Source organism: Bombina bombina, chromosome 11 (genome assembly GCF_027579735.1).
Source record: "Bombina bombina isolate aBomBom1 chromosome 11, aBomBom1.pri, whole genome shotgun sequence".
Lineage (NCBI taxonomy): Eukaryota > Metazoa > Chordata > Amphibia > Anura > Bombinatoridae > Bombina > Bombina bombina.
In genome coordinates, this window is record NC_069509.1 from 71,459,044 (window position 1) to 71,471,561 (window position 12,518).

At 35.8% G+C, this 12,518-nt stretch overlaps 1 protein-coding gene across 1 annotated transcript in view; it reads left to right on the forward strand.

Moving 5' to 3' along the window:
• CACNA1H (calcium voltage-gated channel subunit alpha1 H) overlaps window positions 1-12,518 on the forward strand; it is a 498,677-nt gene that overhangs the window by 321,609 nt on the left and 164,550 nt on the right. The window lies entirely within an intron of this gene.

A 12,518-nucleotide genomic window follows, 5' to 3' on the forward strand; every position in this document is an offset into this window, starting at 1 on the left:
ATCCAGCTGTTGTCTTACCCAGAACCACCAAGTTGATGTTGCTATCTGCTATGCACTTATTTTTGTTAATCTATTACTGTATGTAGTATTATTTAATTTAAGGTATAAAATAATAAATATTAAAAATGAATGCACAATAATGTGTTTCACAATGGCTAAAAAATATGCAAAGAGGGGGTGGAGTAGTGGGTGTGGTGTGGGCAGGAGTGGGATTAGAAGTGGCGAGTAACATTTTGGCCTGGCTAGTAGTTTGCAACCTGAAATTTGGAGCCCTGTAATATATATATATATATATATATATATATATATATATATATATATAAAAAGTCCTCAACTAAGATAAAAAGCAGCAATGGAAGAATTAGTTACCGCATCTGGCCAAATGGGAAAAGCCCAGGTACCTCGTCAAGGTTTCTTCCAATACTGGTGACAGTACAGCTTCCTGAGAGTGCTGGTTTGCACCCAGGGCTGTGCATGTTGCAGGGTCATAGGATGTGTACCCGGTCCGGCCTGAGATTGCTGACCCCACCCCATGTTTTGTATATATATATATATATATATATATATATATATATATATATATATATATATATACATATGTTTATGAATCCTTGCAAAGCACTTGATACTGATTGCAATGGTTATCACAGGAAAATCACATATTAGATACATGAAGGTAATCACAGGAAAATAATTGCTTATGTAAATATATAAATCAACTGAACCAAATAAATAAGATACTGGAACAGCATAACTTCATAGTTGTATATGGCTAGCACCAAACAAGCCTAAGTGGCCTATTTAACAAGGTGCGGATGGACATGATCCGATATTGCGGATCATGTCTGCAGCACATCGATAACTGCCGACAGCATACGCTGTCCTGTGAACTGCTAGCGCAATGCCGCCCCCTGCAGATTCGGGGGGTGTCAATCAACACGATCGTATTGGATCGGGTTGATTTCTTGCGAGTTCTGTCCGCCTCCTCAGAGTAGACCGCTGCTTCATAACTTGTGTTTCGGCTCGCCAGAAACACGGGGCATCAAGCTTCATACGGAGCTTGATAGATAGGCCCCTAAATATGTAAACTATAGTTACTGTAGTGTGTGGCGTAGAAAGGATTAATATCTAACATATAGTAGCAGTGTATTTTTGTACCGTAGAGAAACTATATGTAGCAATATTTATCATCTTTCCAAAAATTACAGCTAGAGGTAGGTATTTAACCAAATACTGTCAGTGGCAAGAAAAATTGGTTCCTGGTCAGGGGCGTGGTCATCATCTGTAAGTCCACGCTGTGGGTTGCATGTTTCTCAAAAAAACAGATGACCACGTGGTTGACAGTAATAAGGGAGAGAATGTTCATCATGGCAATATTATTTGTCTATATCAAGATTCCCATCCCAAAATAGTAACAAGCACGGCTGGCCCATGAACAGACGTATAAATTAGCACACATGTAATTTAAAACAACCATTGAATACTGTGTATAGGGATCAAGTGGTCAAGAAAAAACAGTAAATACTATTTATTAGAGCCCAAGTGTAAATCAAATAAGAATGACATAAGGACATAACATTGCAAGTTGCAAAGTGGGGAAACTTTCCAAGATGATGAGATATACACCCCCCCACACAAAAAAGACGGATAATATATCACGTCATCAGATTTCAGCCTAAGGGTGGGAGGTGGTGAAGGAAAATGGCGCACTCTAATATAATGAGGCAACACGTAAAGAGACCTCAAAATGACACAAGTTTGAGGGATCTATGATCCCTAGTCATTTGTGCACCTATCAAGTCTACACCCCAATTAGGCCATTGTAGGTTTCCCACCAGATATTGGGATAGGGGCGTTATAGGAAGCAGTGCCAGTCAACATTGGTATTGAGACCATGCAGATAGACCATGTTCATTTGGATTCCAACTGGAGAAAAACACGGTTTATCCCCATAGCTAGCACTGATTCCTATAACACCCATATCCCGATATCTGGTGAGACACCAACAATGACCGAATTAGCGTATTGTAAAAATGTATTCATGTTCCCACCCATGTACAAACTCACTAGCTATTTTGATTCCTGTAATTATTTATTAATTTAAAGAAGCATGGATCTATGAGCCCTAACATCAACAACACAACAAAAAAAGGTTAGTGACTGCTTCCAGGTGATCATTATTACTATGATGGTCACTTAATAGCTATAAAAAGATAAGAACCCCCTTTATCTTAACAGTGGGATCTCCCTCTTTTAAATGAGAGGTCAAATTCTGTACAGGGTTTGTCATTGTTTTGAAAATCAGCTGACAGTGGGGTGGACACTGTACCACTTATTTAAATGAGTAGGATTGCTGCTTTCAAATAGGAGGTATCGAGTTTGTAATTTACTGGATACCCAACCCCCCTTATAATGTTCCATATACTTGTGGGTTTGTCAAATGATCACTGTTGCCATGATGAGCATCTGATAGACCCCTGGGCATCTGACTCCCCCCCCTTGAAATAGGGGCTCTCCTTGTTTAAAAAAGATCACTATCCCCATTGTAGTGATTATTTTGGGGTGTTAGTGCCCCTTTTAAAGCCCAGAACACTGTAAAGGCACCTGCTATGTAGTTGATTGCAATTTCTATGGTAATCATCTGCTACCTAACAATGTATAAGACCCCTCATTTGAAAATAGGTAATCCCCTCTTTTATGTAACTGTTATTGTGTGTGTATTGTAAGCTTTCTATAGCAGAAAGGGATTTCTTTGGAGCCACTGCCCCATTCAATAAATACCTTAGATAGATGATTGCCATTTCTATGCCATTTACCTAATGACATGGGGTATGAGACCCAACATTCAGAAAGAAGCCCCCCCCCCCTCTTTCCAAACTGGGGTTTCATGCCCCTCTGTGGTTTATTGGGGTGTTGGGCTCTAAAAGTCCACCTCTCCCCCATTAGACACTAGATGGATATGTACTTTGGGCAATTAGAGGTGACTCCTCATTTATAAGAGAGTAATAACCTTTTCCTCATGAGATCCTCGTATCCCTCTATTAAATCAGATAGGGAAATACAGGCTTAGTTGTAACTCCCAATCCCACCTCTGGAAATTACCTTTTTGCTAGTGGGGCAGGGGATTACCATTTTAATGGTGATTAGCTGAATCCAATGGGGGAGATGGACTCCTCATTTGAGAGAGGAGATTTTGTCCTTTCAAATGAAGAGGTCACTTGTCCCTGTAGCACAAATCAATGTGAGGTTTGAGCTCCTTTAGTGCCCTAATTTATGTTTTGGTTTTAAAACTATAAAACTTTTCAGTGTAAAGGAAGCTTGTTGGCTACAACTCCCACAGCCTTATTGATGGACAGTGACATTCCCCACAGCAGTATAAAGAACAGAAAAAGGTTTATTTTTTGGAACATTTTAAAATGTGCTATTTTAGATGCAACAAAGAAAGAATTACTTCAATGGCCCTTTCATGTGACAGTATGCATTCCCATTTGCAGTTTATATTTCAATTTAGTAAGACTGTATTGAAAGGTTGTGCCACAAAGGTGCTGTTTGAAAAGACACCCCCTAGGCAGCTGCCTAATGAGAAATTTGAAAACAATGTAGATGAATTAACAGATATTACAAGTCTGTGTACATTCTAATTCTATAATATACATAATTAAATGTTTGTTTACATGGGAAAGGACAGTTAAAATCTGACAGTAACCACGGCACAAAAAAAACATGTCTATAAAATGGCTTTTGGTTAAATGTGTTCTACAAAGCTGAGTCTGTATTACTGTTCTTCCACTGCACAGTGTTTTTAATTAATATGATATTACTGCCTCGCTAACGATCCCTTTGGGAGGTGGAATATGGAAAACAAATACACATCTATCGCCTTTAGGTACCTATAGTGTACTTACAGTTCCGGTATCCCAGCAACTAATTAATACTAATTGATTTTTCTATTTCAAGTAATACTATGCAATTATGTTTTATACTCCAATTATATAATTTCCTAGTAATTTATCACAATATCCCAAAAAAGGATTATGCTAATTACAGCTACGTTTTGAATGCCAGCGGTGCTTGATAGATTAATCCCTTAATATTCTTTGTCTTAAAATAAGATGCCATTAAATAGGTTTATTGGCTGTTCTGAGCACATTCGTTGCTTTAGTAGGTCAAAGTGACACAGAAATAGACAAGAAATAATGTCAATTTAATAAAATACAAATAAACATTGTATACAATTACCTGTGCAAGATTCATTAAAATTACTCTGTAGGCTCTCTCACTTCACCAGTCACTATATATATATATTTTTTGGATTCACTAAACATAGAAAAAAAGATTTTGTTAACAGAACCATAAACCCATGAAGTATGCCAATATTGCCTATATAGTTTAAGCTTAAAGGGATAATAAACCCAATTTCTTTCTTTCATGATTCAGATAGAGCAAGCAATTTTAAGCAACTTTCTTTTTTTATTTTGTTTTATTTATTTAACATCCATTTTCATTTACACAAAACAAAGGGTAAGTGCAACAAAATACAAATCAAGATATTTATGAATGATATTACAAGTATATCATTCGAAAGAAACATTTTGGGCAGTAATCGTCGTCATACCCCAGAACGAACAAAAATTGTACATCTTAACCCTTTATCTTGTTAGGTAATCTGTCAAAATATACTTTATTGAAGGCTGAAAACAGATCATTTTCTAAACACACTTAAATACACTTAAAACATAAATAAAACTACGACAAAACAAAAAAAAAAAAAGGGAAGCGTCTTCCAAAGTTTTATAAGATTTTGCTGCTAATGTGGCGGAAAGCAGTTGGAGGAAGAGAGTGGAAGTACGGAAAGAGTTCATGACCATTGTGTGTCAATGGAGAAAGAGTTTTAATTTGTTATCCGTGTATATCAATGGGTCTTGTTGTTCAACTGCCATTTGATATAACATGTTTTTGGGGAAAGCAGCAATTGTTGGAGCTTTATGATCTTTTCATGATCTTAGGATCATTTGTCTTACGACTAAGATTGCTAGATTTATTAACTGGGTATTTTGAGGGCTGCGTGTGATTGCTAAAAAGAACACAAGTTGGATATCCAAGTTAATTTTAGTAGGAAGGAATCTATTTAGCCAAAATGTTACCTGTGACCAGAGTTTCTGAATTTTGGGACAACAAAAGTAGGCATGCAAGGCTGGGTCTGAGGCTGGTCTTCTACATCTAGAGCAAACGTTGTTGCCTGCCGGATACCATTTAGCCATCTTTTTAGGAGCGATATATGATCTATTTAGTATTCTGATGTGTGCTTCTCTAAAGGAAATCCATTTTGTAAATTTGGTTACATTTAGAAAACTTTCACTGAAACTATTAAAGTTTAAGGTAGGAATGTCTGTAGACCATTGATGAAGTAGACCATTTTAGCTCTTGCCTCCTGTGGAATTAGAAGATAGAGTGGGAGCCAGCTTTAAAGCGATTCACAGCAGCGCCTAAATTTCCAAGCGACCAAGGAGCACAATCTAAGAGTCTATTTGAGGTAATGTAGTGTCGTACCTGTAAGTACGCAAAACAAAATTAAGGTTTATATTAAATTCTGACTTTAGTGAGTCAAATGACTTGATCATATTAAAGGGACAGTCTACACCAGAATTGTTATTGTTTAAAAAGATAGATAACCCCTTTATTACCCATTCCCTAGTTTTGCATAACGAACACAGTTATATAAATACACTTTTTACCTCTGTGATTACCTTGTATCTAAGCCTCTGTAAACTGCCCCCTTATTTCAGTTCTTTAGACAGACATCCATTTTAGCCAATCAGAGCTGGCACACTGGAATTTTACGTGGGTGAGCACAGTGTTTTCTATATGAAACACATGAACTAACACCCTCTAGTGGTGAAAAACTGTCAAAATGTCCTGACAGAAGAGACAGTCTTCAAAGGTTTAGAAATTTGCATATGAACCTCCTAGGTTTAGCTTTCAACTACGAATACCAAGAGACTAAAGCAAAATTGGTGATAAAAGTAAATTGGAAAATTGTTTAAAATGACATTCTCTATCTGAATCATAAAAGTTTATTTTGGACTAGACTGTCCCTAGATATAAACTTAAGCTCCTTTTGTGTCCATTTTTTGAAGGCTAACGAATTAAGAGCGATATTGAATTGTGGATTGCCCTCTATTGGAAGATATGATGACATACCTTTATCTACTTTTAAGAACTTACAGACCTTGTTCCATGCTACAAGGATATTCTTTATAGTATAGTTTGGTATTCTCTTTTTCATAGATGCATCTAGATCTAAGTGTAAAAGAGTTTTTAGAGAGTATGGAGAGACCATGGCTTCTTCATCTGACAGATTGGTAATGAAATCTGATGCAGAAAACCAGTCTAAAGCAATCTTACTTAGTGTTGCCCAATTGTAAAACTTAATGTTAGGGAGGGCGAAGCCCACCTCTTTTCTAGAATCTGATAATTTATTGATGGATATTCTGGGTTCCCTCTTGCCCCAGAGAAATTGCGAGCAGTTCAAATTAAATCTCTTAATATCATGAACCTTCAGTAGTATAGGGACATTGTGAAGAACAAATAGTAGTTTAGGAAATAAAATAATTTTAATAAGGACAATTCTAGCTGAGAGAGTCAATTGTAGTCTAGTCCAATTCTGTAAGAAGAGAAAACATTTTTGCCACAAAGGCAAAAAAAAAAGCTCATACCATTCATTGGGGTTTTTGGAGAGAAACATACCTAGATATTTCATTTTACGATCTACTTGAATGAAGGGATTTAAACGAAAACTGTCTTTCTTTTCAACTACCCATAAAAGCACTGACTTCTGGAGGTTAATCCTATAACCCGAAAATTTACCAAATTCAGCAACAATCTCTAATAAACGGAGTATATTTATTTTAGTATTCCCCATGAAAAAAGTATATCATCTGCGTATAAAGATAAAATATGTCTTCTTTCCCCAAAATACCTTCGAATGTGTTTCTGCATAACACAGCTAATGGTTCCAATGCCAAATTAAAGAGAAGAGGAGAGAGGGGGCAACCTTGTCTTGTACCTTTATAGAGAGTTATATTCAGAGAGAGCATCTCATTTATGCTTAATTGTGATATTGGATTTTGATATATTAACCTCATAAAATTAGTAAAACAACCTGTAAACCCAAAGTTTCCTAGAGTGGTAAATAAGTGATTCCAGGATATTGAGTTGAAGGCTTCTTTAATATGGATCTTATTTTTAAGAAGGGATGTGAAATGCTCAATTAGAACCATAGCTAATCTAATATTCTTTTGAGAGGTTCATTAACAATTTTAAGCAACTTTCAAATTTACTCCTATTATCAAATTTTCTTTGTTTTTTTGCTATCTTTATTTAAAAATCAGGAATGTAAACCTTAGGAGACGGCCCATTTTAGGTTCAGCACTCTGGATAGCGCTTGCTTATTTGTGGCTACATTTAGCTACCAATAAGTAAGCCCTACCCAGGTTCTGAACCTAAAATGGGCGGCTCCTAAGCTTAGATTCCTGCTTTTTAAATAAAGTTACCAAGAGAATGAAGAAAATTGACAATAGGAGTAAATTAGAAAGTTGCTTAAAATCACATGCTCTGTCTGAATCATTAAAGAAAACATTTGCATTTAGTATCCCTTTAAAGGGATATGAAACACACACATTTTTTTGTAGAATGATTCAGATAGAGCGTATGATTTTTAAACAATTTTCCTATGTACTTTTATTAGCTAATTTGTTTTGTTCTTTTGATGTCCATTGTTGAAAAGGACACCTAGTTAGGTTTAGGAGATGCTGATTGGTGGCTGCACATTAATGCCTCATGTTATTTGCTCAACCTATGTGTTCATCAAATTTACAGTAGTGCATTGCTGCATTTGCAGCAAAAGATAAGATAGATAAGATAAGAAAATGAAAATTAAACAAATTAGGTAATAGAAGTAAATTGTAAACTTGTTTAAAATTGTATGTTCTATATGAATCGTGAAAGTAAATTTTGGGGTTTCATGTCCCTTTAATTAGTTTGTAGGATAGCCTTATGCTTATCCCAGATATTCTTAAAAGGACATAAACCCTCACATTTTTCTTTCATGATTCAGATAGAGCAGGCCATTTTAAACAACTTTCCAAGTTACTTCCATTATCAATTTGTTTTGTTATCCTTTGTTGAAAAGCAGGAAGATAAGCTCAGGAGCGTGCATGTGTCTGGAGCACTATATGATAGGAGTTTTGCAACAATGTAATTCACTAGCAAGAGCAGCAATATTCCCGTCATATAGCGCTCCAGACATGTGCACTCTACCTATTTAGATATCTCTTCAACAAAGAATAACATCAGAACTACGCACATTTGATAATAGACATACATTTTCCACTTTTTAAAAAAAAAGTATTCTCTATCTAAGTGTTTCTCAAGTTTGGTGATACCCGCAACAGGCCAGGTTTTCATTATAGCTGAACCATGCACAGGTGAAGTAATCAGCTGATCAGTAACCATGGTTACTAACCCGCTCTCACCTATCAGCTGATTATTTCACCTGTGCACTGGTTCAACTATCATGAAAACCTGACCTGTTGGGAGGTACTTGAGGACCACGGTTGAGAAACAATGCTCTAGCTAAATCCTGTCCCTTTAAAGTTTCACACAGTTATCATCTCTAATGAAAGTGTGTTCCATAAATCAGCAAGGCTTTCTTTAAAGTAGTGCTGCTGCAAATTACTCCTGAATCTAATACCCTTCAGTATAAGCTGATGACCCCTTGTTACTGGGTTGCACTGTTTAGGTAAAATATGTTCAGCTTCCATTTATATAACTTGAAGGTTTTTATCATATCAGCTCTCCCCCTTCTCTCTTCTAATAAAATAATTGTATTTTTTTAAAGGGACAATAAACCCACATTTTTTCTTCCGTGATTCAGATAGAGCATGCCATTTTAAGCAACTTTCTAATGTACTCCTATTAGCAATTTTTCTTTGTTCTCTTGATATCTTTATTTAAAAAGCAGGAATGTGATACATAGGAGCCGGACCATTTTTGGTTGAGAGCCTGGGTTATGCTTGCTTATTGGTGGGTAAATGTAAGCCTCCAATAAGCAAGTGCTTTCCATGATGCTGAACCTAAAATGGGCTGGCTGCTAAGATTTACATTCCTGCTTTTAAAATAAAGATAGCAAGAGAACAAAGAAAAATTGAAAATAGGAGTAAATTAGAAAGTTGATTAACATTTCATGCTCTATCTGAATCATGAATGGAAAAAAAAATTGGCTTCAGTGTCCCTTTAAGAGTGCTGAATTCCCTTTCTTTTCAAGAGGATATAGCTATCTTCTTCTTTCTATGGCTATAAATCCAAAGAGTGATAAAAAAGGAAGGACTCTTCAAAAAATGAAAGCAGCAAGTGTATAAAAAAAGCATATATTTATTAAAAAAACAAAGCAAAAGGACTGTTTCTTCAAGCTATATCATATTCGATATATTTGAAGAAACAGCCCTTTCAGAGGCTGAGAAATGCGTTGCTTTGTTTTTTTAATAAATATATGCTTTTTTTGATACACTTGCTGCTTCCATTATTTGGAGAGTCCTTCCTTTTTTATCACTCTTTGGATTTATACTGTGCGACTGGCAAACGGACGTGGTCTATACCTGAGTACAGTCTGCTGGGCGACTGAGAGGTTCCAGCTTGCTTTGATTGCACCTGGAGGTGCGCTAATATCTGTAAGTCTGACCATTATCTGGGAATTTTGGTGTCCAAATTGTACTGGGCTATGGATATTGTTTTGTGTCAGATATAGGAACTACGATTGCTGCTTGCTGGTTTTCCTCTGAGTCTCTTCCCTGCGGGTATACATTGAGCTGAACCACTGCTAACTGATTCAGCCTGCGTCATTTGCACCATTGGGTGATCTATTTATGTGAATATATTTCTACTTCTTGGGCAGACGTTACTAGGCCATATTGGCGCCTCTGTGTCTCCTTCCTCCTAAGTTGTTTAAAATTACATTTCCTATTTGAATCATGAAAGTTTTTTTGGACTTGACTGTCTCTTTAATAGGTTCTAGTTTGTTTATATCCTTTTGGAGATATGGTCTTCAGAACTGTACTCAACACTCAAGATGAGGCCTAGTAGGTGATCTGTAATGGGGCATAAGAACCTTACTATTTCTGTTGGCAATACCTCTTCGTATTTTTTTTTTATTTAGTTTTGGATTGATTCAAATTCGGATTCGAATAAATTCGGATGTATTTGGATATATTTGTTTCGGATTTGATTTGTAAATTCAGAAGTTCGGTATGTGTTATGTTGATTTAGATGGTTCCAAGTTAAACAAACAGAATTATTTCACTGTTCTATCTCACTAAATCTCACTAAATTTAATTTTTATGCTGAATTGTGATTAGCCCATGGCCATTCGAATGTAACGAATAAATCCAAACTAATTCGGATTTATTCGTAACAAATGCATTCGGATTAGTTTAGTTTCTTTGCTAGGGTAATTTGGAAATTCAAATCGATTTTAATCTCTGAATTTGGCAAATTTGTCAGAATTTCAATTTGGAATGAAACAAAATGTACATGTCTAATTATTTGTAGTTTAAGTTGAAAAGTGGTAATATATCTGTATATCCTTGACAAAGCAGAAGCGAAACGCGTTTCGGATTAATTTACTGGGACTCTATCACTGGCTCTACACAGGGACTTTGGGCAATAATAAGGTGTTTTGGACCCTTTCTCTATAGGTTTATATGACCGTATTAGATGTGGTTAATTCAATCTTATGCCCTATGTATGTCTATTGTTATGCTAAAGTGTTGAGTACATTTTATATGTTTTAATAAAACCATTTTTTTTTTTGTAAAATAGTTTTTATTTATTTTTCCAAAAGATAAATCTTACAACAAGACATAGGTATTTCATTTAAACATTATTCAGTGACAGAAACCTACGCATTGTCAAAAACAGTAAACATGTATAAACAAAAACAACAATCGCAGTTGCTGTATTCTTCAGTCATCATTTATCTTTTACCAAAGAACACCCGTTCTGTATCTTTTATTATTCATCCTTTATCATTTTAACAATAACTTTTACCTTTGTCATATCGAAGCGACATCATACCACTCTGTCTGGTGGGCTGAAAGGATAGTAGAGAGCGAAAAAGGAGAGAAGGGCAATAAGTGGGGGGGGGGGGGGAGGGTAAGGAGAGGTCAATCTGTTCATTACCCAGTCAAAAAGCTTATTTCTCTTCTCTAGTTACTGAAATGTTTTTGTTTAATTGTCTCCCAATAGAATTTTATATCGAGGAATGTCTCTAGTCTTTGGGTTCTAAAATAACCGTATTCTTCTAGTATTAGTGTTTCCTCAAAATGGTGTAGCCATTCATTCATTGTAGGGGCTGTGGGGTTTTTCCAATTTCGGGCTATAGTTGTTTTAGCTGAGTTAAGGATAAATTGGAGTAGGCGTTGGCGAATTCGGCACATTTTTGGAATAGGTAAATTTAAGAGGACCATAGTTGGTTTCAGTATAAAGGTAGGGGTAAACAGATGCTTTAATAAGGATTCAAGTTGATCCCAGAATGTACGAATTTTTGGACAGCTCCACCAAATATGTGACATTGATCCCTTTAGGCCACACCGTCTCCAACATCTATCAGACGCAGTAGGGTATATGCTTCTCAAGCGAGATGGGGTAAGATACCACCTTGCTAAGATTTTATAATTTAGTTCTATGATTTTTGCAGATGTGGATGTAGTTTTGGTTGACTGAAAAATTCGTTTCCATGTGGCATTATCTAAGTCAATGTCCAATTCTTTGTGCCAATTGTGTGTATATGATGGTAACTCTAGGCCCATACCTGTAAGCACTATATGTTTTGCTATAGTTAGTGTGTGTCTAAGAGCTCCCTCGGCTAAACATTGTGTTTCAAATGGAGTCAGTGGTCTCATCAAATAAAACCATTTTTATACAAGCCGCGCTGAAGGTTGGTTATGTACCAAACATGACACTGCTGTATACGATTGAGCTTTACAAATTTAGCTCTGAACCACGTGAGTCACAACTTGGAAATTGGCCTCAATCTATTAGAAAAGTTTAACAAGATTGTACTATTGTGTTCTTTTATTTCTATTTTATGTGTTCATGTGGAGAAACTGTGGATTAAGTGTTGAATCAGAAGGAAAGACTCCAAAAAAACCTTGGACACTGTATCCTCTTTTGCATATTTCTCAATATACAGATATATTATCACTTTTCCACTTGTACCACTTTATGTTTGTTTTTGTTTATTTTTTATTTATTTATTTTTTTCTTATTTATCTCACATTGTATTTTTTAACCTGTGATTGATTAGTTACACGTTTATATTTATTATTTGTGGTTTCCTTAAAGTGAAGGTAAACTTTCACGAATGAGTGCCCGGTTTTTAAAAATAATATTAAAAACAGGGGCACTTTCATTCATGAAAGTTTACATTTCAGCGGTTTTGTTAAAATACTTACCTTATCTTC